This window comes from Geospiza fortis, unplaced genomic scaffold (assembly GCF_000277835.1).
Source record: "Geospiza fortis unplaced genomic scaffold, GeoFor_1.0 scaffold70, whole genome shotgun sequence".
NCBI classification, from domain to species: domain Eukaryota; kingdom Metazoa; phylum Chordata; class Aves; order Passeriformes; family Thraupidae; genus Geospiza; species Geospiza fortis.
In genome coordinates this window covers 1,455,180-1,482,769 of record NW_005054317.1, presented here as the reverse complement: position 1 = coordinate 1,482,769, position 27,590 = coordinate 1,455,180, and the positions used below count along the sequence as shown (strand labels likewise).

The 27,590-nt window shown below is 41.7% G+C and overlaps 1 protein-coding gene across 8 annotated transcripts in view; it reads right to left on the bottom strand.

The window, feature by feature from the left end:
• Positions 1-27,590, bottom strand: part of FOXP1 (forkhead box P1) — a 331,699-nt gene that overhangs the window by 195,185 nt on the left and 108,924 nt on the right. For all 8 annotated transcript variants that reach the window (XM_031056354.1, XM_031056357.1, XM_031056356.1 and 5 more), the window contains exon 2: positions 22,533-22,598. The gene's annotated coding sequence lies outside the window, so the exon portion shown is untranslated. The remainder of the gene's footprint in view (positions 1-22,532; positions 22,599-27,590) is intronic.

Sequence of the window (27,590 nt, the reverse complement as noted above, 5' to 3'; positions counted from 1 at the left end):
GGCCGGGTGCCGGGAAAGGAAGAGTTCGGCAGGATTTATTTGACACTTATTTTCCGGGCAGCCCTTTTGTGGAGTTGCGCCGTTTGTTTCTTATTGTCTGAGCAGCAGTTGGAAGCGTCTCCCCGAGGGGGCCCCTCAGCCCGGCTCGGCCGCTTTGACAGGGAGGTAACCATATTAGGATGTGTATGGCAAAGTAAACAATAACAGAGTTGCAATGAAATGGAATTTTTTTTTTCTTCCCCCCCTCTAATGGTGCTGGTGTCAGTCCTGTTTTTAGCCTTTTCCCACCAGTTTTGTTTTCTGGCTTAAACAGCCCATCTCTTAAAAATTAAAAAAATATATATTAAAAAAAAAAATTAAAAGAATGGAGAGGCAAAGGGGGGGTGAAGGGGAGAGGCAAGTGATACCACCTTCCCGAGCACTTTTAATATCCAAATAAAGACATGTCAGTTTCATAACTGAGGAAAGAAATACCATAATGCTTGCATGCATTGCCCAGACCCACAGCAGGAAAAGGGGGTTAATGGGGACGGGAAGGATGCACATTAAAATTGCAATTTTGAAAGCAGGGGTCAAGCAGAGTATAAAAGTCCAGTTGTGTTTTGCACAATCGCAGCGAACTGGTGGGATGAGCTAAGTTGTGCAAAGCCTTGCAAGTCTGCTGGCTTTAAAGCTTTGAAATCACTGTTTTTACAGGATAAAGCACTTTAAGCAAATTGTAAAATGCAGGTGTCAAGTTAGTCAGTTTAATCAGAAACAGAGCTCAGAGCAGCCGCCATGCAAAGGGTCCCCTACCAGCAGTCGAGAGAAAAAGTTCTGCAGCAAGAAAACACTGTAAGTCAAACAATATTATTTTAATGCCTGAATTCCACATCCTAAGCAAATCACCAAGAACAACAAGTGTAGCATCTCCTCGCACTAAGGGATGAGGCAGCCACTGGCGAGCGCTGCCTGCCGAGGCTCAGCACTACAGCCAGCCTTGGAGGGGATCACAGCTAGAAGATGAAACAAGTTTACACGTCTGGGTGACTGAGGATGGGGGCAGCGCTCTGGTACAACAGTCCAACACGAGCTGTTGAGCTGTTCACACTGCCAGCCAGCATCCTCCATCGAGCAACAGCCGGCAACGTGGAGCGTGCCTCTGGGAAGGGCTGACAGGAGAGCGTGGATGCTCTGCCCGTACCAGGCACCGCCGTGATAAGACACAGCACGAGGAAAGGTTGAAGGTAGATAGGCAAACAAAGTTGCTATGAGATCACGCACTTAATTTAGAACAAAGGCAACGTTTCTCTGACAAATAGGATGCACACTTACCCTGCCAAGTTCGCTTGTATTCGGCTAATCCGCAGCAATCAGAACATCAGTGTTGACATCTAATGGTACCTACAAGCATCTCTCTGCCTTTCCACATGGCGTAACCCTGCTCTGTTAACACGCTTTAAATTTTTCAACCATCTTGTTTAACCTAAACATCTATGAAACTACACAGTGCGTTACTCATCCGTGCTGTGTGTGCAACCCCCCCAACAAAAATAAAAAGTTAACACGCTGATACCAAAATCAATAAATCACACGACCAAGTAGCAGTTCAAAAGTTCAAAGACATGATGGCCAGTTCACTACGTTGCAGCACTCAACCAATAATAACTTGACTCCATCACTCCTCATAGTATAGACAATTTCATGGCATCATTTTCATTAGCCTGTCTCACTGAAAATTGCTAGCTATTTATGTATACGCTAAAATAAATTAGCCATTTCATCGAGCACCGTGATTCTTATAAAATACATTAACACAATACTCAATTTTCCAGTTGGAGTAAATAAATAAATCAATAAATTCAATACAGAGTAATTTTTATTTTTTTCTATTGTGGAGCTTCAGCTCTCAGCATAAGTGTTTTTATTGGGTTTATTTGTTTCAATAAAAATTGAAATGGGCCAGTGATCTTAGCAGTAAGATCTGGGGGAAAAAAAACAACCCAGCCCTATCTAATATTATGAAAGTATGCTGTGCAGTTCAGCCAATTGGCAATACATAATTTTTGGTCAAAAATAATTTTCATTACAGTTATTAAACTGCCTCTTAATTCTGAAAGGTTCTTCTCTCACCTCATGCATTCTCCAGCCCAGCAAGAAGCCCCTGGGCTCCCTTGGAGCAGGTTCTGATCCTGCACCACCCATCCTGCTGGGCTGGGGGCAGCCCCATGCCACCTTGGAGCTTCCATGGAGAAAACTGGGAAGGAAAAGTTACCAGCACTCATGTCCACTATTTTTAAGCACTCACACAATATAAGATTCAACATGACCTTTCATATCAAGGATAAGGCAGGACAGAAGGACGATAAAGAAATGTGGGAGAAGAGTTCATGGACACCCCGCGAACTTGATCATTTAAGGGGGCTTTGTGTCTGGCCCTTTAGGGCTGTGTTACCCTGTAACCCATGGCCAGTAGATCACAGGCTGTTGGGTGGTGACATCCTACAGTGCAACTCAGGGCATCCTTTGGGGACCTCATTTGTGCCTTACGACATCTCATGCTCTAGAGACATGCACCCAAGGAGTCCACTTCCCTGCCTTGGGTCAAACACCCATCACATCAGGGGTTGGGCAATGGGATGATTCAGAGTTTGGCCCTGCAAAGCGCTCACACATAGACAGGAACCTGGACTGCCTTGGACCTCCTGCTACTGTAACCTCAGAGCAAAGGAGGAGACCCACCAAGCCCCCAGCAGCCTCCTCATCCTTTAAAACAGCACGTCTCTACAAGTCTAACACTTCACTGCAAACTGCAGGCTCCAGGCTGCTCTGCAGTGAGGACAACAACCTGTAAGGACAAAACCAAATAAAATACACCCCTTGTGACATGAATTCAGTCTTAGCAGTGAAAAGACCAAATGCATTAACCAACACACACCATCTAAGCCCATAATGGTTCAACATAATTCCTTTAGAAAGGCTGATGTGAATAGCACACTTTGCAAACTGCTTGGTGCTAACAGGAGGGTACTTTTTGCTCATATTCACTCTTTAACCTAATCAGAAGAAAAGTAAATATCAAGTCCAATTTTAATGACTGACTATAAATAAAAGCTTTTATGCAAAATGCACGGTTTGCAAAGATAATGATTTTAAGGATGATGTCACTGGTGACCTACTGAACTACATGGCACATGTCAGACAGACGTCTGTTTCTTAAATTGCAGTAATAAATTAGTAGCCACAGAATCTGTTCTGTTAAGACGTGAAGCTTTCCCATTCAGATAAAAGTTTAACAATTGTTTCAGTTTAGGTTCATGAATTAAGGTTACTATTGATGGGGGGACTAGTGCAGGCCCAGCTTCATCTGCCTCCTCTTCCTCCAACCCCTGTGCAGCATTATTTCACCCCAACAGGATCCAAGACTAAAACACACGGAACACTTTTTCTCTAACTTTACACTGATTAAACTATTAGTATTTTAAAGTATGATACTTGCACAGGTGTCGCCACGAACACCGCCCAACATACCACGTCCCATCCAATTACCTTGTTTTCAGTGAATTTGTCAAATTTTAGCCATTTTGTACTGAAGTCTGCCCTTGCTGAGCATTCTGCCACAGTCCAAATTCTGGCAAAAAAAAAAAAATCCAAAGCTCCTGAGGGTACTCCTGAAAACAAGGAACATCACTGATCTACCATGGTGAGCAACCCCGATCACCACTTCTGTGAGAAGTCACCAAGCTCCCACGTGCTGGAGCACAGACATGAGAACAGGCAGGTAAAAGACTTTGTGGGAGGCAGGTGGATGGCACCATTCCCCACCTACTGCCTCGTCCTCTTCCTCTCTGCCCCCCAGCAGAGGGACAGGCAGGGGTACAGGAAGCCACCTGATTTGAATAGAGAGGAGACACGGCCAGCTCGGAAGCAGGAAAATGAGCAGACAGGGACAAGAAAGCCAGAGAAATGAACCATGACTGCCTGAGCACGTCACTTATCTCATACCTAGGGTTGCTTACATTTTTTGGCCATTACAGGGAACTACAGAGTTTAGTTCACTTTGGAGCACCTTTGGAGACCTGTAGCTTGGCCAATCTGAGATCAAGATGTGCAAGTATATCCAAAGCAAAATCCTAGACTTCAGTGTGACCTCCCTCCCCATTTCCACATTTTAGCCTTAAAACATGGAAAATCCTAAGGCTGCTTGGCTAACTGGTGTTTCATGTTCTCACTCAGCCAAGCAACATCTATTTCACTAATCCTTTTCTGAGAAAGAGCTGCCAAGGCCTTCGTGGAAAGTTCTGGACATAGAAAACTTCAGCCCAACTGGATTGGCTTTTAATCATACTGTGAATACAGGGCTTTTCAATGGGAAGTGTGGGTCTCTGCTCTGGAAGTGTTTTTCTTTTTAACAGAAAGAACATAAGCCACTTCTTTGTGTGAGTAAAAAAGTAGAATTTTTTTTTCCCCTAGTGCTATTTTGCTGGTTACCCATGAAACATCAACTTTGTCTTCTCATCCATCATCCCATCCCCAGCACTGGTAAAAAAAGCTTTATGAGAAAATTAAAACAAAAAGCAACACAACTATGTAATGAGCCCCATAGGGAAGGGAAGGGAAGGGAAGGGAAGGGAAGGGAAGGGAAGGGAAGGGAAGGGAAGGGACTGTACACTGCCAGGCTGTGTGGAGACTCTCTGCTCCAATGCTCACAAAGATTTCTCGCCGGGTAGAGCTCCAGAGGAGCCTGAGCTTATGATAAGCAACGGCATACTTAACAGTTACATGTTACCGTTCATGATAATGCAATATTTCATTTGGGTGATTTAGAAGTCCCTCTTGACCAACTTACAGTGAGACACCAAACGCTTCATCAATCACAACCATTTTTATTCACAATCCAGAGCAAAAACTACAGGGAGAGTTGAATTTTCAGCAACTCATTGGGGAGGGGATTGCTACTAGCTCTGAAAATCCTCCTATCTCACCAATTTTTATGTTAGATTCAAATATATTTTCTTTCTAAGCAGCATTCCATTTTGCTGCCTCTCTCTGCCGCGTTTCTTATCGTGGCAGGGTGAAAGAGTATCCAATTTAATATCTGTTTTGCAGGACAGGAGATTTTTTCATATCTTATGCACTAAGGAAAGCTGCAGGGGATGGCTTAGCAGGCTGAGCATCACGTTTTAAATACCTAGACTCCCTGGAACCACAGATCCCATCAGGTTGACTGAGCCCTTCATGTTTTGGGGGTAGATAAATTAAGTGTCACGCTGTTTACTTTGTCGGGGTCTGTTGGATGAGGCCTCTGCAGCAAAAGTCCTGTCTGTTCTGCATGGAGCTGAAGGTTAAAGTCTCATGGTTAAGACACAGCACCAGGTGCCACCTTGATCTCACTGACTCTAATGACAGTTCTGCTATTTCTGTTAAGAAAGACAATCCAAGGATCTGCTCCCAAAACTTGGTAATGTTACTGGATGACTGAAAATTATTCAACAGCTTATCGGCCTCGGTTTTGGTGACTGTTAAATGAAAAAAATACATCTACACCTTCCAGATGTTTAATTCATAAGTTATACAAAACTGTCAGATCTATGGATGACAGAAGAGAGATATTCATCATTTTTACAGCCTGATTTCTGTGGTTGGAGGTAACCCTATGTTTCTGCAAAGTCATACCCTCTTCCCACTCCTCTGCACCACACGATAGCAGTGGCTCAGCCCATTGACATTAATGGCTCACAACAGAAGCTTTTTAGAAAGAAATCACTGGAGAGGAGTAGTACAAAATAATCAGGAAAGACAAAACAATAATAAGAAGAATCACAAAAGTGAGACCTTTCATGGCCAGTTGTGTACAGACACGCATCCATCCTCACAAACACAAAAACCTCTTCAAACCCAGACACCTAAGAGAGGTCCCTCTATCTCCAAAAGGTCTGATTCAAGGAGAACAGACTCAGTGTAGAAGAAAACAGGATGCTTTGAGAAGGGCAGCTGTAAATATCCACTTGGAACCTATTCCTGGCCTTACTCTTAGCTTTGCAGCTGCTGTTGTTTTACTGGACACAGAAGATTCTGGGAAAGGTGGGTGAAAGGAAATAAAATGCAATGATAGAAAAAAAATACAGTTCTTAAAAATAATTTCCCTTATAAGTAGAAATTACGCAGAAAAAAATATTTCCTTTTACATTGGTTAGAAAAACGACTGTCTTTGATTTGTTTCCACAACAGCTGACAGTACACATTCCCTGCTTAGGGTACCAGAAATAATCGTTATCACTCTTAGAATGTGTGTTACGGTGACGTACCAGAGGTTAAATGTGGCTGTTGGCTTTACTGGCTGCAATTCCTTCTCAGGTGGCTTAGCACAACTCCCACATTTTTCTTCTCAAACTACCCAAAAACCTGCTGGAGCTCCAGCCTACAGACATTACTAGGATTAAGTAAAAGAGGTAGGAAAGACTCTTTCAGCTCTATTTACACATAGCTATGTTCAAACTGGTTTTTAGTAGAGTTTGGCTACCAGAGGACATGATATCAAACTGATTTTTGAAAACATCTCATATTGAATCTAAGACATCCAAAGATACTGTTTGTATTGCAGAGGGGAAAACTCCATCAAGGAAAGGTACCAGACAACACTGGGGTAAGGCCTGTTTTTACTGCTGTGTTTGGTATATTTGTTTTTAAAGGCAGGACAGACGTCCTTAGAAATAGTGATCAAGATATTCCCTGTCAAACCAAATTCAACACAACCAGCAGAATCTGCTACAAAGAACAAGGACTTTGCCCCAAATCCACCTATTGTTCCTGGAATCTCAGTGTCTGTAAGTTTTCACTGCCTCAGTTAAGGATGTGCAGGTCTGCCCTACATACTCCAGCTCCAGCAGGGGACAGAGCTAAAGGGGAAAAAATAAGTAAGGTCAGGAGGTGGCTGTGCAGTAAAACTAAACCAATTAGCACAGTTTTCTTCCAAAACTGCTTTGAAATAATTATTACAGCACCTCGTTAGCTTGCACTTTGACGAGAAGAACATAAACTCCTGACCAAAGTCCTGTCCCCAACAAAGCCCTTGTAGGTGGCTAGCTGGCAGGTGTGTCTCCAGAGTCACAGAGAATCATAAAATCCTTAAGGAAAAGGGGTAGGAGTAAGAAGGTGGAGGTGCACTACTGTCCCACACACTCATCTCTTGGCCCCAGGGACAGAGTCAGCCCTGGAGCTCAGCCCTTCCATCTTCCTTGGCTCAGTCTAACCAGATTCCCTCCATATTCCCCTCTGCCCTCTTTGTGCTCTTCTGAGCAGAACACAACTGGCCCAAAGAGGTGCCAGCTGCCCGAGGCACCAGAGCTCTTTTATCAGACAGTCAAATCCTTCATGTCCAGCACATCCCCAAATGCACTGAACCGCGTCCGGAGACCCCGGCCACAGGTCCCAGCTCAGGGACTGAAGCAGAAGAGATAATCATTGGCCTTGACTGCAAGCTCCTGTTCCAGTGCTTCGAGTCACTAGTGGTCAGCAAGGAGACTTTTGGTGTGCTCAAACGGAAAAAGCTGGAATGAAAAGGGCTGTGCCTCCTGCTATCCCCGGGGTGAGCCAGGGCGCTCTCCCCGGCTGTGGGCTCCCAACAGGGCTCTTTGATGCCTGGTCACACCCGCTACTTCAAATCAACAAGCAAACCAAAGTGAGAAATGGAAAGGACAAGGTGAATTGCAGATGAAAGTGAAATATCCCTCCTCTCTATCAGCTCTGAGGGGTAAAGGATGAAACAGGATAAAACTGGTTTTGGTTAAAGCTGTAAAAGAATCGCAGGGAGAGAGCACTTACAGAGAAATGTATTTTCATGTAAACTTTTATGCGCCCATCCCTTGTAGCTGGACATCAGGGAGGATGTTAATAAACATCATCAGGGGAAGAAAAACACAGTAAAAAAAGAAAATCAGACTACAAACCCATCTTTTCGAAGATGTTCAAAATAGCTTTGCAGCTATATACTGCGGGGAGCCGAACACACTCAGATACAAGTTTGCATCTTAAACGTAAGCGCACATACATACAAACAAGGTTTTGCAGATATTTGTTAGCAGTACTACAAGATTTTCCAGGGCTGGTGCTGCAGCTTATGTTACCGTGCTTTTATATAGCTGCAGATCAGCCCCCTAAGAAGCAGCCTTGGAGAGAAGCTGAAATAGTGACAGTTTGTGTTGCTGGGGATATTTCTGAGACGCAGTTGCTGTTTACTGTGTTTCTATTTCCAATCAAGCTGCAAAGTCCACCCATAAAACATGAGGAGGCATTTCTTTGGGTGTGGGACAGAGCAGCACGCACACAAGGAGGACCAGCTCTTCAACTGCTCCACCAAAATACTCTTAGCCCTACCTGCAGCAGAGCATTTGGCCCATGAAGAAGAAAACTATAGCCAAAGTCCCCAGCTACAGAGCTTCTCTCAGTATATATTTATGCACAAAGCTCAAATAATTTAATACCACGCCTCACTAATCATGTGAATGCACAATTCTTGCAGGGGCAAATGGTTCTTTTATCTCGTGCACCTCTTGCTCTTGGCTGGAAAAGGTGCCTCAGAATGTTACTGGCACTTTTAAGGTGACACCTACCTATCTGTGGCATACACAGTCCAGTGTGATTCATTGTAGGCTCCCCAGAACAGATTAACCCCCCCATAAGGAGGCAAAAACTAGTTCTTAATGATGGTAAATCACAGCACATGGCAAACTGGACAACTTCCTTCTACTCCAGAGGGGAAATTAGGTGATACACTCTGGATATGCTCTCCTTGGTACACTCCTGTTACCCTGTTATTGCTAATGGTTGTACAAATTGTGAGAAAAGTGCTACAAACATCTAAAACAAAGGAAGATCGATCAAGAATATGCAAAAGCATATGCAAAGGGATCTAAAGAGTATTTCAACGTAACACAGTTTTCTTCCTTATTCCCTTCTTTACTTAAAAGCAAGAGGCGTGCAGGATTGCAAAAACATACAATGTGCCAACAAATGTACAAACTACAGCTCACGAAAAATAGCGAAATGGAGACGCAAAATTTGAGGCCAGTACAAGTTCATAACATGAACAGGAGATCAGAAAACTGGCTCCTAAAGTAAGAAAAAAAAGAACACCAATTCCATTTTTTTCTAAGAAAACCATTTCCTACCAACTTTGAAAACAAGAATGCCTACAGTGATCTGGGCTCTCTGTGATGGTTTTGGCTTGGCTCCCTTGCCCCTCCTCAGCTGCGTGGCCAAATGTGAGTCTAACCATGAGGTTCAGAGAGTGGTGTTCTTCTTAACCTTCCACTTCATGCTTCCAAGTTTAGACTGCAGTAAAACGCCCTTTCAGAAATTTCCCTTATTCTTCATTACTTCTAAGGTGAGAGTTTACATTTCAGCCCATATCTGCGATGCCAGACTACTGCAGAAGCACAACACTGAGTTAAACATACTGAGGTTTAGCCTTTGTCTACTTTTCCTTGGATTTTTAATTTATTTTTTTAGAACCATTCATTACAAGAGCAGCTGAATGGCTCTGAAAGTGCTATAAGTTCTCACCCGAATTTTGATGCCTAGACAGAAAAATTAAATACAGAGGTGATCTCTTGGATGCAAGATTTGCAACAGCAATTTGCAACCGTCCGTTGTGGTGGGGCAGCATCATGACTAATTATTACCTTCATTAAACAGCCAGTGACAAGTCCATGCTGTCACCACATCCCACCAACGCTCGTGAGTATGAAGAGAGATGGGGTGAGAACTGAAAGCGCCCTGACTGCTCCTGAAAAACTGTTCTCCTTCCAACCAGCTGCTCTTCCAAGCCACAGGACTCTTTCCAGCGTGGTTATGAGCTCCACCTCAGTCTGGGCTGGTCAAGATGAATCTTGCCTTTGAGCAAGCAAGAAAAATTCACAAGGGAGAAAATCAGATTTGGAAACTAAACGTTTTGTAATCTCCTGCCATGCAATTTGGCTTGCAGGCAAACTTCCAACCCTTTCAATAGCAAAAAACCAGACAAATACACTGTCTTCTACCATCTCCTGGAATATTAAGGCCAGAGTGTGATGTGATAACCACACACACTTTAAAAGCTGTACGAGCAGAAGAGAGTGACGCACCCATGCACAGTGGTAGAGGAGACAGCAAACACAGCACACAGAATCAAACAGAGCCAAAAGAACCACTTCTGTTACGCAAATTTGTCTTCTCATGCTCCCTTGCCAAACTGGACACGGCTTTCCTGACACAAGGAGCACCTCAGTGATCTGTGGTACTGCTGCTGCTGAGGTGACTCTCTGCACCAGGAGAACCTGGAGCATCCAACCTTTGGCCAAAGAAGGGCACGAGACAAGGGAAAAAGAAACAGCAAAGCCAACCAGCAGTGCTGAGCATATGACCAGCTCTGGGTATGACTGGGTTATTGCACTGCTCTTATCAGCACACGAGTTCAAGGTCAGCCTTGATGCACTCACTGAAAACTGACACTGCCTGTGTCCTGCAGTCAGCATGGCTTCAAACCAAGGCTTCCAATTATTAGCAGTTGTTTTGTTTATTATTGTGGGGCCTCAGGACAAACAAAAAAGGAGCCCCATTGTGCTCAGCATCGTACAGAAATGCTTAATTAGCCTCTTCATAGGTTGCTCCCTTCAGCTTCTTTTAAACAAGATATTTTCAAATATAAATAAATTCAAATTTCAGAATTCCAAAAATCAGTTCCCTGGAATTTGAATCCGTAAACAATTAACATGAATTTGCCTTCTCAAATTTCAGCTTTGCACCAAACACTTCACTCTTTTACTTTAAGAAAAAATTATATTCTAAAATATTGGTCCTTGGCATGTAAACAGACTTTTGTTGCTCAGTTAAAGCCTGGATTTATGCTCAAATTTTCTCTGAACTATGAGAAAGTTGCAAAATCCTTAGTCTTCTGTTGTTTCTTTCCTCAAACTACAGTATTTATGTATCAACAACATAAATGACAAATGTACAGGAATATTCGCAAATTGGAAAAACAAATTAAGAGCTGAGTTTTTACTCAGTAAAAACTGATCAGTGAAATGTGATGCCATGCTGCAATCTTGTAAGTTCAGCAGAATAATCAAACCAGCTCATAGACAGATGAGTACCAACACTGTCACAGAAGTAAATGCAGGTAAACATGAACTAAATTTGTGAAGAAAAAGTAAAACCTCAGACTTTGCCCCTTCTCTGGAGGCATCTGGTCATGTCCTTTCTTAGAGATGCCAAGGTAGCTGCACCAATGGTCCAGTCTCCTATACCAGCACTTGACAGTGCTCTTAAAACTTGCTGAATTCAAAAGGGGAAAGCAGAAAGTGAGGCAAGAGGAAGGCAGCTCATCCTTCCAAGAGCCATTCACCCACAGTATCCAATCGCCCCAACTTGACAGCAGATAGATCCTGAGGATCAGACCGTCACTTGAAAGCATTTTATGACCATTTTCAAATGCAAATACTTTCTGCTGAGTCTCCACCTCGCTCAGATTTGTACCAATAATTTAGAGGTCACCAGCTATTACATCTTATTATCTAACCCTTCAGACTCTGCTTTCTTTCTTTTTACTCTTACTGCTCGCTGATGTTTCCATTCACCTTTGAAGATGCCTGTTTAATTTAGCTGGGTTTTCAGCCCACACTGTGGATTACATTTCCCACAAGCTTATTCCAGCAATTTCTTGGCAATAAATGATATTTGGATACCCCACAGAAACCCCACATCAAATATTGATTACTGTTATTTCCATTACCAGAGGCTAAACCAGTTAGGTCCTAAGGGCAAATTAAAGAGCTTGCTTCCAAGTTCTGGTCCTTTAGAGGAAGGATGTAACTATTCTCCATAACAAGGAAGATGCTGACACAAAAGCAAATAATGGCCCTAAAAATGCTTCATTCTCTGGCACGGTTAAATAAAGAAAATATAGTAAACTACTTTGCATGCAAAGGATAAAATCAATATCATTTCCATTCAGGCAATAAAAATTATAGCATATTGCTTTAGATACATAGATACTCTTCATTTAAGGTGGAGTTTCCACAATTCCCTGCTGAATACCCAGCTCTGCAGCATGCACCTCTCTATAGCACTCAGCAATCTCTGCTTGACATTAGTACTAAACAATATTCATTAAGAGCATAACACTAAAGTGCAACATGTAAGTAAATCAAACTCTCAATGCTCTATTTTACAAATTTCATGGGCCACTGGGGATAATTAAAAGGGTAATTATACAAAGTTGGTGCAGTTTTGAGACTCAAATGACATTTTCTGCTTTAAAGCACTTGATAATCTGGTATTTTTCTACTAAGACAGTCTTTTTGTACTTCGATGGTCAAACAGCATAAACAAACAAGAATTGTTTTTAAGGCATTTCAATTCTTTTTTCTCTCCCTGCACTGTTTTTCTTGATCAATACCACTCACTAATTATTCCTAAAAGCCCCATATTGTTAAGAAAAGCAGGACCTTTGGAAAAAAAAAAAAATCCCTGATCACCATAAAATACCACTGAGTTTCAAGCCTGGTTTAAACCGTAGCTCTGAACAAAAATGGCATTGCTTTGGGTGTTTACAGCACTGGAGCACTCCTTGGTTTGTCACTGTGTTTAACCACTGCTCTAAAGCCAGCAAAGTACATTACTGGTAGTAACAGCTCATGAAAAATACAGCGAAGAAACTGCTAGTGGCAGAAGCATTTAACTTTCTTGTTAGCAGCCTCCCCCATGTGGCACTTTAGCACCAGCAAGTTGTTTATTATGTTCTGTGCCAGGCAAAACTGATTAAATGGGGCTCTTAAGAATCAAAGCGTTATAAATTCATGGAAATACAGCAAGCAATAAATTCCATGGAATTAAAAGCTTACTAGTGCTATTAGCATTTCAGGGTGTTTGCATTGTTAATAGTGATGTGCAAAAATGATGTTCCTATAAGACAAGGCAAACCAACAGAACATATGCTTTAGCTGCTACATTTTTATACCATGTCATCATCAATGGCAATTATTTTTTCCCAAAAAAAACTAGAAAGCTCATTAATGTTTTGAGGAAAAAACCTGAATCAAGGGTCTGTAGACTGAGGATTTACATCCCTAAAGAGAAGTATTATGTAGGAAACAACGTTGTTGTGACTGTGGAAGAGCAGGAGATGGATTTCCTGGAACAGAGCTGGGGAGGAGGGAGAAGCGGCGAGGCAGGGTGACTTTGGTGACACCACAGGGACATGGTACAACACAACTTGCTAACAATTTAATAAGTAAACTCAATGCATAGTAATTCATAATATCAAAAAGAAAGGGCAATGTAGTCTGACCTGCTGGTCAGTAAATCTGTCAGCAGCTCTCCAAAGAGACATCTTTACTCCGGGTCACTCTATCATCATTCCATGGGAATGACTCTGTGGCAGGTGAATAACTTCTCCATCATTCCAGCAGAGCTCCATGTGACACACCAGCCCAAGCTGGGATGAGGCCTTCCCTTATGCCCATCTGTTTGCAGGTAGCTGATAACTCTGTAAATGGAATTTCTTTCAAGCGGAAACTTGGTAAAGAAACCATGTTAGGTGTGTGGCTGAGCAGGAGAGGAATGGGACACCTTTCCAAAACTGAAAAAAAAATAGGCTTTGTAGGGTTTGTTTGATTTGTTGTTGGGTTTTTGGGGAGTCTTTTTGCTTTGGGTTTGTTGTTTTCTTTTTTAAAAGGAACAATTTTTACCTCTCTGAGTTGCCTGAGCACACAGCAGCCAGATAATCTAACCTGCAATGTCCCTCTGGAGGGCAAGGGGAAAATCTGGCTCTCGTTGCAGACAGGAAAATCAAATCACCGCCTTGTTGCCACAGTTAAGGTCTGACATAGGATAAAGAGCATATTCTGGATGGTACATCATGCACAGCTGGCAGCATGCAAAGTCAAAAAAAAATAAAAAAAACCCAAGAAAGCTTTGTCCAGAACAAACAGTCCCCATGCCATGGAGTGAGTCAGCTGCAGGGGTAGGAAACGAACCCCAAATCCTGTCCTGTGGGCTCAAGCTCTGTGCAAAGGACACATTAACAGTGCAAACCCTCTCCCAAGACTGAAGGCCTTGACATTTTGTTTGCCTCAAGCAAAACAAAACAAAGCAGTAGGTTTTTAACTGCTCAGAGGCACGTTATCCTTTTGATGTATGCATGTCCTGGCAGTCACACATCTGCATCAGGAGAGAAATAGCCCATTTTTTTTGGCAGTTATTTAGTCCTTTTCATCTGAAAGTTGAAAATGCACCACCGGTGAACCTTTGCAGCTCTGGGTTCTGCATATAAAAAGCAGCTGCTGAATACATGCAGGGAGTGAGGGCTTTTTCTTAATGTTTGAACAGTTCCAAGTTCAAACCCATTAAAGTCCAGGTCACACCGGGATCATGTCGCTGTTAATGCATCCAGTTACACGCTGAGGGAAACCCAATATAAAACTATGATAAACTCTAGTTCTCCTGCAGAGATACTCTAAGGTCTTGCCCAGATGATGCCACAGATCGCTCTTCATGGGCGGTGACTGGACAGGATGTCAATGTCAGAGGATGAGCCTCTTTAGAGCTGTTTTTAGAGAAGTCCCCTCAAATGTCCACAAAGCTTGTTGGGACCTTTTCCCTTCCCTCCTCCTGGGGGAAGAACTTACAGTCCCACTGATGTTTTCTCCTACACATCACAGGTTCTCACACAACCTCCTCCCACAGCACCAGCAGCCCACCCACTGCTGTGCTTTGCAGTGAGCACCCCTAACTCCATGCTCCTTCTTTTGGGGGCCGGCCCTCTCTGCAGGTGGAAACAGTCCCGCTTGTTCTTGGGGGACTTCACACCTGGCCAGCTATGCCCCAGGCATGAGACTGCAGATAACTGGTACCTCATCACACAGCGGTGCAGCCCTACTCTCCTGCCCACCCAGGAACCACCGCAGGACTTCAGCATCAGCTTCAAACACAGCCAGGCCTAATAAACCAAACTATTTACCCAACTCCTCTCTGAGCTTTCCACTCTAACTGTGCTGGGAAAGGAAGAAAAGGACTTTACTGGACTTTTTCACCTTATCAAATATCTAGAAAATCCAGTGGCTGATCTGGATGTATTTCAAGGCGAGTTAACTGTGGCAGCTTATGGAGCAGCACTGCTGCAGCTGGCCTGCAGATCATGAACACAGGACACAAATTTTGGGGACATTTAGCATGCACACACGACACACATGGGATTTACACCATCCACACGCTGAGTTTGCACTTTTCTTCTCGCAATTTTCTGAAACTTATTGCAGGGTTAAGAAACTGGAAAGAATCGTGAATGGCCTCAGAGATGGAAGATGTGTAATTTTTTAAAAATGAATAACTTTATTAGTAAAATTCAAATTGTCTTTAAAAAGAACTGCCTTGTGCACTTGAGTCTCATTGAGGAGAAACTTAAAAAAGCCAGTCTGCATTTTTAAACTATTGTCTTTCAGATATTCACCATTCTAAAGAAGAACAGGTCAGACTCTCCTTTTAATTACATGAATACAAATCCAGGTAATTCTTTCCATTTTAACTAATATTTTGTCTAATTAGTAACTCTTTTTTTCCTCACAAAACATGTATTTATCTGCTGTGAAATCAAAGGCAGAAATAAATTTGTTTAAAGATAGCAGAGAGTAAATAGCAAGTTTGGAACCTTTCAGCCTTACCCTGGCAATTCGTCTCATATAATTGACTCAGCAGACATGCTTACAATTTCTTACAACTTTTACAAGACCTCCTGTGGGCTTATTCTAACGTTCTCCAAAACTGAGCTCAAAGCTTTGGACTCTCTAAGCAAGCAACAGCAAAAGCAATCATCTTTCCCTCCTTAAAAAAAAAAAAAGGAAACAAACAATAAAACCACATTTTTCTTCCTGGATATTGGGTCTTAAAGAGGAACAAAGACGCAAATGAATTTCCACTGTTTCAGAGATAATTTTTCTGTTCCTTTTCAATAACATTTTTAATAATGTTCAATTTGCATTCACTAAATCTTTAGAAGCAAAATTTTCCCAATAAAATTCCTTTTCCCAATTACTGGAATAAAATTTCAGTGGGTAAGGATGACAGCAATTAAACAAACACAAACCACAAAGAAAGGGTTAAAGAATCCCTCACCCCCCCCAAAAAAGGAAATGCTCTCATTGCCCATATTATTGATTTATGCTGTTGTTGGCTTTTAAATGCAGCACTTTCTATTTCTAAGATCTTTACAGACAATTACTAATGTCACAACTCTGTGGCCTTGCTCCATTGGTGGAAGTGCCCCAGGAGCAGGAAATGCTGTGCCCTTCCACAGACATTTCCTTCCAGTGCTGGGATCCACTAACCCTTAATAAGTCAGAGGATTAGGTGGAACACTTGTATTACAACTAATAAAGATAAATACAGGAGCTATCAAAACTAACAAAAAGGGTATGACGGGAGAAGGAAGTAGACCTATTATGCAAAAGATGCCAATTTATCCTTTTTTTTTAAAGGAGGGGTAACAATTTTACCCTTTAAAAAAAAAGAGATCATCATATTTCAACAAAAATCTATTTTGAAAAGTAATATTATAAACTTGGATATTAACGGTCTGCAATGGAAATGACGTCAGAGTCTTAGTTACAAATGTCCAAATGTTTGTGCTACTCTACTAAAAAAATAAACAGTGAGCTCAGAGTCAGAAAGGACCCGTTTGAGCAATTAAGGAATATTACGCAAAACACACTGAAAAGTATAGGGCCAGCAGAGGTGGGAGAGGCACAAATTAAAATTCACAGATTGCACTGGGAGAAACACTGAACAATTAAACATCTCAGACGTGGTGTCTGAAGTTCCTGCCATTATCTGAGTGAAAAGTGCTTTCATATGTCGCAATGAGAAATTCGGGTAGGCAATCAGGAACAAAAAATAACTTTTTTTCTTCCTTTTTTTTAATGCCCTCACTCTAGGATGAGCTACCAGATAAAAAAGGGTGGCCTCCCATAATACCCACTGACATCACTGGTCTTGTAACACTTGTAAAACACGGCTGCCATCGCTGAACAACAATAACTTAAACATCATGGAAGATATACTTCTGGTGCAAGAGCAGGCAACAGGCAGTGACCTCACAGATGACCAAATAAAATATGCAACAAGAATCTATTTCTGGAGTCATTTTCTCACATCTCTAGATTTTGTAACACAGGAATGTGCACTGTCTGCAATGTGTGTGTTCCAAAGGCAGGTCCACACCTGCAAGGGGCTCTTGCCCTTTGTGCTGAGACACAGGCACAGCCATGGGACCCCAGCAGACAGCCCTGGTGTGTTTGGAAGCCCACCAAGCCTATTACAAGGAAGTGAAAAACATCACTGTATCCACTGGCAAAGCAGCATGACTTGTAAAAACGTGTTAGCACAGCTCTGAATTCAGAGTTCACTGCCTGCTCCAGAAGGAAACCTTGAAACTGGGTATTTTCCATCACATTTTGTGTTTGAGACCACGGATGAGTTCAGGCTATTCTGAATTGGAGGTCATGCTCTGGTTCTGGAATAACGTGTCAATGCTGTTCCTGCTTTTGCCATTCCCATTTCTTTCCTTGGCCAAGCTGTGATAAAATGCAGCACATCCTAACATATGGTTGGTTGGTTTTGAAGAACCAGGCCAGAAATTGCACGTCTGCATTACATGGTATATTATGAGCTGTTTCCTTGATGCACCTGTACTGGCAAACATCAGTGCATCCTTTTTGGCTGCTTAATTTGCAGTCACAACCTTTACATGTTGGGCCATTTTCAATATATGCATTTGTTTCAATACCTGCACCTGTCTGATCTGTGGGTGCAGATGAGGCTAATCTGGAGGTGTGCATGAACCCCTCAACCTTGTGCTCCACGTTCTTCAGGGATTTAGAAACGGTGATGGTGCTAACAGGAGAAACCCCGTGGGATTATGCAAAATACGGGCTAAGTCTTGCTCACTTTAGCAATCTTCATGAAGACCAGAAAGATTTGGTCCAAAAGCATCAGATAAGAGGATCAAAACCTGCTACTGACTATCTTAAAGCGGAGAAACATACTTTCCTATCAACCCACTTGAAGATTTATAAGATATTAAGGAATATTAAGAAAAAGAAGAAAAGCTAAATGGGCCAAAAGAAAACAAAAGAAACATGTTCTCTCGAGATTGCTAATGCTGGCAGACAATAGCACAGAAAGAACTCCTCTGACAGATCTTTGAAGTCTTCAATACAGCAAGCTAGTGGGCCATGTTAATGAGATTTGCTCAGATACTTCTTAAATTATCCCAAAATGTCTTAATCTATTTTCTACATCTTCTTGACCCGATTGCTTCAGAAAAGTTACAGCTTCACACATGTTTGGACTGAACTTTTCATTCCAGCAGGTAAGGTCTTCAAACATTTTGTGTTTCCAATGACCCACACACAGTCTCTTTAGGGTTTACCCCAAACATGCAGGCAATGTTGTAGTTTCTGTTACTAATGAATACAGAAACACTTTGCACCACACTGTATCTTTGAACCTTAAAAAAAGGACCTTCCAGTAACTCAGAGTTCTTAACAATTAAGGTATTACAACTTCTCCCAGTCATCCAAAAGTAAATAAATCCAATCTTAGATCTAAGGCCTGACAGACACTGATCACTCCAGCTACAGGACTACCACCCAGCAGCAAGGGAGCAGCAGGCAGCAATGAGGTTTATCTTTCCTGTTGAGGGTGACACAAGCACTCATGCAAAATGCTTCCAGTACAGCTCTGTGTAATTTGGGCACACTGCAGAGAAAACACTGGAGAAAATGCTCAAGAACCAGGTTGTCTGCTCTGTCACAGAGCTCCTTGTGACTGAAACCCAGTCCATATTCAGGACCCATATTCAGAAGTAGCTGCACACTACATGTTCTAGGGAGAGGAGCTGTTTCTGCTCCCTAATATGCTTTAAGACCTTTAGGTCAAAAGTAGGAAGAGTCAAGGTGCCAAATTCACTAAGGAAAACATCATCCCATCACCTTCCCACTGCCTGATGTGCAAGCACTCCTGCCGCCCAAGCCAGTACATAAAACAGGACTAAGGATATCACCAGCACAACTTCTGGAAGTCACCAGCAAGGAAGAGTGCTGGGGAGAAACTACACACACTGTTGAGCCTTTCATAAGCAGAAATGTGTCTGAAGGAGTTTGTTTCAGGGTTTTGACTTTTGACTGCAATGGCCAGCAAAGACATGGCACAGCAACTTGACAACCTGGTTTGAGAACCATTTCTCTTCCTGATAAAACAAAGTTGGAAAAAAGTAACTTTTTTTGGTCCACCTTTTTTCCACATAGACCAACTACAGAAACCATTTTTTGTATTGAGCTTAGGAGAAAAAGTCCTTCTGACCTTTCTCCTGGCTTGAAGGGAGGAGAAAATACACCTATATAAGAAAGTTATAGCTCAAACCCACAGATTTATCTGTTGATCATCTCATTCAGCTCTGAGTTTCAGCAGGCAGCTTCTGGTTTATTATCAATATTTAATCAGCATTTAACTCTGACAAGCATTAAGATTTGAAATTTTAAACTCAGTGCAACTTTGCTAAATCCTTTGTGTTGTTTTTTTTGCTGTTAAAGGTTTTCTAAAGGATTCTATCTTTGCTATCTTAAAAGTCTACACGTGCCTTTTGTTATCAATAATGCAGAATTTTAGTAGCATGTTTTGTACTTTTCAAATTTTCAGCATGCAAGCTATCCCTGATTTACAATGCTCACTGAATGCTGTTTGATTATTGAAAATGTTTTTACTACATTTAAACAAATGACTGCTCCTGGAAAACTAACACTATTGACCATAATTCTGTAAAAATACATTTCCTCTCCCTTCTCCCCAAATCAAACATTTCTAATTCTTACTGTGAGGAAAAACTGGCATATAATTAGGCATTATGCCTAACAGTGCTAAATAAAGGAGAATGTAAACATCTTAATTCTGAAGGTTTAACCATCAAAGACCCTTGCTGTATCTCTTCTGTTATTTCTGCTTCTGTTCAGAGCTCCTTGGAGCTTACAGGGAAAAAAAAAAAAAAAAAGAAGAAAGCAAACAAACCACGCAGAATAAAAATCTATTTTGCCAGCTCTGAGCTGCTCCCAGCCCGCATGCCCGAGGCCAGGCTCGCGCGCAGGGCTGGGACGCCCGGGGCCACGCGGCTGCTCCTTGAGGAGTAGAGTCCTGCTCTGCAACTGCTCTGAGCGGCTTAACCGCTAACTCAGGAGATGGGATTTCACCTGAAATTAAGCTATCAAGCAATTGAGCTCGAACTCAATCAACCAAACCCTTAACCTTCCCTGTTTCAGTGGCACTGCTCTAATTAGGACTCTATCACTATTTCCATTACTATCTCCTATTCTTATGGTTTATTATCTCAGTGGTTTCAATTCTTGCCCAGTTTAAATGTGACATCCAGTTTCTTGGACCACATATCATTCAGTATGGGGTTTTTTATGAAATATGTTGCATGACTACAGACCAATCCTGCAATAAATATTTTTTGTTGAAAACTGCACCCCTCACTGCAGTGGAAGCAGGACAGAGCCAAACCTTCTTTGAGAAACAATCCTGACATTGAAAGACACCTTGAACAGCTTGTTTTCCATTAAGATTTAAATTTTGTTGAACAGTTTGATAAGATATCCTTGAACACAGATCCACCTGCACACACCACGGCTGCCCCATGCTTCTCCAGTCCTCACTGTCTTCCCCCTGAGCCTGGATCAGCTTCTAGGAAACAGAGTTTGGCTGAACTCTGCTTACCAGCTCTGCTCAGGGGTGAGAATCAATAACCTATGATGCACAGGAGATCAGGCTGAAAAATCTAATGGTCTTTTCCAGTGAATCACCCAAACTGCTTTCTGCTGAAGGATGAGTGACAGAGGGGATGTGTGCCTGAGCGGTGCACTGATGGTAGTAGTACAAAACAGATCTGCTTTTGGAGACACAGCCTACAAGTTTCAGGGAGTCTAAAGGCAGTGTCCTGCATTTAACACCACCAAAATTCCGAATTTTCCTGGGTCACATAGGACACAGCCACACATGAACAAGGAACAAGAGACCCATTAATTACGAGGCCCTCTGATGAACCTGGGACTTGAAATTCTTCCCTTCTTCAAAAAACTCAAGGGAGGAACAACACTGCAGAGCAAGGAAGCACTAGCTCCTTATACTGCAGGATCTGCTTCTTCTCCAGTAGCTGAAATACATCTAATACTTCATGGGCTCCACCATAAGAAAACAAACCAGTAAGATTCAAATCTTGAAGAAAGGGATGTATCATATAGCTGACATACACCACTGGCATGGCCAAGGATTGCAATATTCACTTGAACTTCATGAATTTCATCCTAACTAAATAGATATTTTTGGCAACAAAGAACTGAAAAAAAAATCCCAGATCGTCCTCAGATCTATTTTAATTTAAAACAGAAGAGAACAGGGACATTTTTCCCCCTTCAAGTACATTTTAATAAAATTAAAAATAAAAATAGCTCTAATTCACTCCACTGCATTTAGTCATTCTGTAAAATTCTAAGTTTAAAATGAAATCACCATTTTATATTCAAACAAGGTCAAGAGAACAGCACTAACGAGCACTGACATCACAGTGAACAGCAGCCACTGCTCAGCGCTTACATCAGTGTTGCTTGTTGCTATGGTGCTTAACCGACTATTAATTTCTGAAAGAAGGTGATTATAAAGCAGCCATATGAACCTCAGTCAGATGACACCCTTCAGTACCAAACACTGATCTGCGTTACTCTTCTCCTCTGCAAGTTAATTTTGTGAATCACCACTTTTGTGATGTTAATATTCCTTCCCAACTTGAAACTTTGGACCAGAAGAGAGGCAAGGAGTTAATTTAGAAGCAAAGGACTTTCACACTGCTTTAAATAAAAATCATTTTGCAGAGAGTGATATTTCTTTCCTTTTTGCTGTGCTCCAAAGACTAAAAAGCATGTGTTTTAACTTTTGCAGTGATAATAAGCAATCAAATTAACAGCTAAATTTTGCTCTCCTGCTCTGCTCGACGTGCTGCTGGAAACCCAGGAGCGTCTCAGCTTGGGATGAAGTAGCACTGAAGCTGACTTGACCACTCCCCAAGGATTTGCCTCAGTAAGGGGACCTTGCCACAGGCTGTGCCACTGCATCTCCCACCCCAGGAGCCACAAAGACCAGCCAGAGCAGGCTCTTCCCATTCCCACCCAGGCTCTGCCCAGTTACCAAGCAGCCTTCTCGGAACATGGCTGAAAGACAGGAAGTGCATCTTTTTGGCCTTGCTCCTCAAATGCATCTGAACACCTAAGCCAGTGTCTTCCCCAGCAAAATGAGGATTTTTAAGGCACAGCATTTACTCCAAAAACTCCAAGCCCAGTGCTGCAAACTTTATCCATGTTGGCAGAAAAGCCTTTACTTTTGCAGCTAAGGTACGGTCCTAGAGTTCTCAGGATCAAATTGTTTGTTCAGACATACTTCAAAAATAGTGTTAAAGACAGTATATTTGCATTTACCTTCTTCAGTTGCTCCTGTAAAGCAATCTTCAGTTACAGCCACCCAAAAAGGTCACTCTTCTTACCCTGCAGAGAAAGGAGGTAACACACGTGACTCTGGGTCAGTGTCAGCAGCAACACCCAAAGCATTTTCATTGGCACCACATTTGCAAGTACAAACATAAATAAAGCAACAAATGAATCTAATCGTGTTTAATGGTGAATGACTTTCAGAGAGAGTTAATAAAAACAATCAAGTCACAGGACTGCTGCTTATCAGTACCAGCTAGTGTGAGGTTCTTCAGTTCAGCACAAACAACTTGGTCTTTGGGAGAAGAAAAAGAGAAGCAAAAAACCCCATGGAGATGAGACATCTTTGTTCTCTAACATAAACTTTCTTAATCTTGATGTCTATCAATCTATTTTCAGTTTGAATAATAAATGAGTTCAGTTCTTTGTTTCAGAAATCTGACTATTGTCTGCATGGATTCTCCTTACTTTAGGCATTTTAAGACCATTTGCAACCGCTGCTATTTTATCTTCTGGATCCTTTCTTTTTTCTCATCCTTTTCCATAGAGACACAGTCCTAGATGAGATTTTAGAACTAGCTGCATCTTCCTAATTCAGAAAGTTGTTTACTGTCTCGGGATATCTTCTCATTAAGCATTACCAAGAGCACGCCAAGCACAGCAAGGTGGTGAGAGCATTGGGTATTAAAAGGAGGAATAATTAAAGTGTATCTTTATAAAAAGTAGGAGGGAGAAAACAGCACGTGTAGGTTTTTTTTACCCTGTATATTACTGCATCTTGTGTACTCTCTCTTATGCAAAAGAGTATGTAATCTTTTAAGAAACATGACAATCTGCCACTTTCTGTTCATGTAATTGGGATCAACATATGGTACAAGAGAAAAGAAAAACATTTGTTTATTAATTTAGATCAAGTTACTAACTCAAACCACTAACAGCATTTAGAATTAATTCCACATCAATTGACCAAATACCTTAACAGAGTAAAATTATAACATAATTTCACTGAAATGTTGATCTTCTGCTGCAGGGATACAGAGTACTAGGTAATATAGACAGAAAGAAATATGTGATAGCTTGGTGACACTGATGACTTCATACGAAACGGAAAGTCAGTGACATGTGGATGTGTAAGACAGAGCTACGTGAAACTCCATTTCATAAAATTCACACAGTGATGTGGAGTTTTGGGGGTGTTTGTGAAACTCACCAAATGGTAAGTTGTGCTATTTACATCACTAGGTGAAGCTTTTTACTGGAGTAGTAAAATACCAACCTCTGGGAAAAAAATCAGAATCTTCACTAAGTTCACTCAAAAGAATATGAACTCATTCACCATTTATTTTGGAAGGAAAAATGTTTTCACAGTGAGAATGAGGCATTACTTCTTTACCATTGAAACCTGATTATTTTTAGATGGGAGAAAAAAGGTTACCTTGATATGAAATCAATATTGGTTTTATCTGTTGCTCACTGGCATTTTATTTCATTTTTATTTTTTATGTTTTGTGTGAGAAGCAACTCTTGTAATGCAGTACCAGAACATCAGGGGCCAAAATTTGAGCATGTTTGCTGTATAGGAAGCCCTGTGTTCCTTGCTGAGGTACACATATAAGAAATTCCTGATTCTGCACTGTAAAGGACATAACACTACTCCATCATAATAGGTCAGGGCTCACCTTCCTGAGAGTATGTAAAACAATACATCTTTTATGTAAAATACATGACCTCCGACATGCGATGTGCTCTTAGATTAGCAACAATAAAGGCTTTTATCCTGCTTTGCTGCAGGGGTTATCTTGGGTTTGACACTTTAAACCTCTTTTCATATTTATCTGTTTTATAAATTTTCTGGGTATTTGGCAGTCAGATCCTTATTTTGGCAGTATTTTGGCAAGCAGGCTTCATTTCTACCCTGAGTCTTCACGATAGCAAAGGAACCATCTTAAAATGTACTTTTTAAGGAAGCTGCTGAAAATTACATGTTTGCATAAAATGTGCATTCAGTATCTCTTTGGGCAGTGCTGAAAAAGGCAGGTATCATTTTCTAAACACGTTTGTCTTGCATGAACCACACACCAAGGAAATCCGGCTCAACAATCAGCTGGTGGGAGACCAACAGAGGGTCTACAGGGGGCTGAGGAGGACTCAGCTCTCCTCATAAATTACTCCCTGATTGAAATCCAGACTGCTTTAATTTCTGGTTATCAAACTATTGCTATATGTTACCTGGCTTTCAAAAATATGGAAAATGCACCATTAAATTTAAAATGAGCAGCAGAAACAGCTGTTCCCACCTGTGAAAATTTCTCATTAATAGTCTAAAAGTTGAGTATCTCAAAATGTAGAAACACAAATACAGACTTTCCTCCTGAAACTGTTTATATGGGTGAGTGAATTGATGTAGGCAACACACATTCCTTCCATCATGCTGTCTTTAAGATAAACACAAAGTACCATCAACACTGTAAGTGTGTGTGTGTGGAGCAAACAAAGAAAAAAATCCCATCCTACCAAAGCAAGACATTTTGCTACACTCATATTTTCCCCCCAAGGAGATGATTAAAATAGAAACCAAACCACAAACAAAAATCCACTTTGCAAGCAAGCAGCAGTGGTCCTGCTGCCTGATGGGCAGAGAGAAGGTCTCAAAGCACCTTCAACGCCACCTCCAAGGCTCAACTGATGCCATAAACGAGGAAGAGTCCACGCAAAACTCTGTGCCCTGAACAGATTTTACCAGATATTCCTGAAAATGTCAGGTTTGTTCACCACATGCCTCAGTTTACCCACTAGCGACATAAGTAATTGTAACAGAGTTTGAAATCCTTGGCTATAAAGATACTTTTTAAAACAGTGTTTGGGGCAGGATTTTGGAAAGACAACAACAATCTCAACCTGAGCCAGCGCCACAACCTCTTCCAACAGAAAGGCCACTCTTGTCCTGGATCAGGCCCTACCTATTCCCCTGGTACCGAGGGACCAGGCAAAGATCAGAAGCTTTGACATTACACCTGCTGTTGGGCTGGACCTTGTAACTCTTCTGATCCAACAACATTTATTTGATTTAGTGATCTCCTCCTCCAGGGCAGCGAGGTCATTCCAGGGAGGCTGCAGGATGGAGCCCTAACTCCAAGGGACCAGTGCAAAGCCAAATTTAACCAACAATACAGAGACTACTCAGAAACAGAGACCATTGCAGAATGAAAGTCTACTTGAAACTCTAACATTTTTTACTAATATCTAAATGAGAACAGCCTGGGGTATAGCCAAAAATAGATTAACAAGGACCTTGATCCCACACAAACTGGCTCTGAGTAATTTTACACAGGAAAGTAGAACACCAGTTGAGCTGCTCCTCTGCTCAGAATTACGCATGTACATTTTTTTGTCAGTGTCCCAGCCCTCAGAAGCCTACAATTTATTACAGGAAACCTAAAGCAGCAAAGGAATCTCCCCTTCACTACCTAGAAAGCACACTTTTTTAAAAAATTTAAAAAAAATAAAATAGACGCATGTACCTGATAGCACAAGAAAAAAAATGGTTTTGAAATCAGATTTTGATTTATTTTTCTTATATAAAACCAGCTGAAATGTATTTAATGTGCCTGATTAAAATATTTACTAAAAAGCTTCCTGAAAGTTTTAAAATACCAAAACCTGATCGCCAAAATAAGCACTTCTGTGCAGTAATTTCTTCTAAATAAAGTGAACTGTAACCACCTAATACAGCTGTTCTTTCCCCTCAAAAGTCCCTGAGTCACATTCAACTGCACACAGGCTGAAATATCAGATATGTACTATTTATAATATGTCTTATTCTTATAATCATTATTTTCTTGTCCTATCCAGGAAAAGAGGCAGTCTGTGGTTTTATCAAGTACATATTTGTAAGAGAAAAACAAAAATATTTTTATTTGGTATTTTGCTGGTTCTGAAAATACAGAATGTACACTGGTTGTGGAGAAAACATCTGGTACCAGGTAGATTTGTGGACCAGCCCTGTACACAGGTTATTTCCTCACCCAGCACACTCAATTGGGTTACTTGCCTAACACAAATCATGTGTAGAACTGTTTTGAGGATGGTCAGTAGTTGTCTCTTCAGGTTTGTTGTACCTATTTTATTTTTAAAGAGAAATTAATATATTAAACTAAATACCTCAAATAATCTGGGAGAGAAAATTTTTTCCTGACCACTGTCAAGGCGGCCAGTTTTTATTGTGCAGCATATATAAAATCTCAGGAGGCATGGCACAGGAGATTTTCTATAGCAGCAGTCCTTACCACCTCCTCAGAAAGTGAAATGCAGGTGAACAGTGAAACTGTGAGAGTCTAAGTGCACTTCTTCCACCTCTCTTTGAAGAGGGGGAAGCGGATTTGGTACAGGCCAAAACACAGGGATATCAATGCTCACTACCTTGCTGCTTCTCAGTGGAAGGAGGGAGCAAATCATACTCTATTTTCCTTTTCAGTCATTAGCAGGCTGTTCAGAATCTCTGGCTGGTGCTTATTATTTATTCCAAACAGAAATAAAATAAAATAAAAATAAATAAGAGCACGAAGACAAAGCTATGCGCAGCACATTCGCTCTTTCAAATTAATATTACCTTTCAAGTCCACCGTAACCTTGGAAAAGAATAACTCGGCGTAAGCCAAATCTACAAAACTAATCACGATCCGTTCCTCCCCCGCTTTTTAACAGCTCTTACAGGGAACACACGGGTGCAGTTCGCAGGCAAGTTGGGAACAGCTCGCTTCCAACGCGGGATCTGCACCGCGATCGCTCAGTCCTGCATCTCTGACTGATGGATTGCTTGTTTGCCTCTCGTGTGTGACAGCGCTGGCCCTCACCGAATCCATCCCAGGTGAAGGGAACGCGCTCCCGGGAGCCACCCAGCCTGCCAGGTGAGGAGAGGCCATCCCCGAGCCAGACCCCATCCCCTCGGCCAGATCCCACCTCCCCGAGCCAGGGGCCACCATCTCCCGGAGCCAGAGCCAGCCATCAAACGCCGCCGCCTGGCTCCTATCGCCACATCTTCCCCGTTTC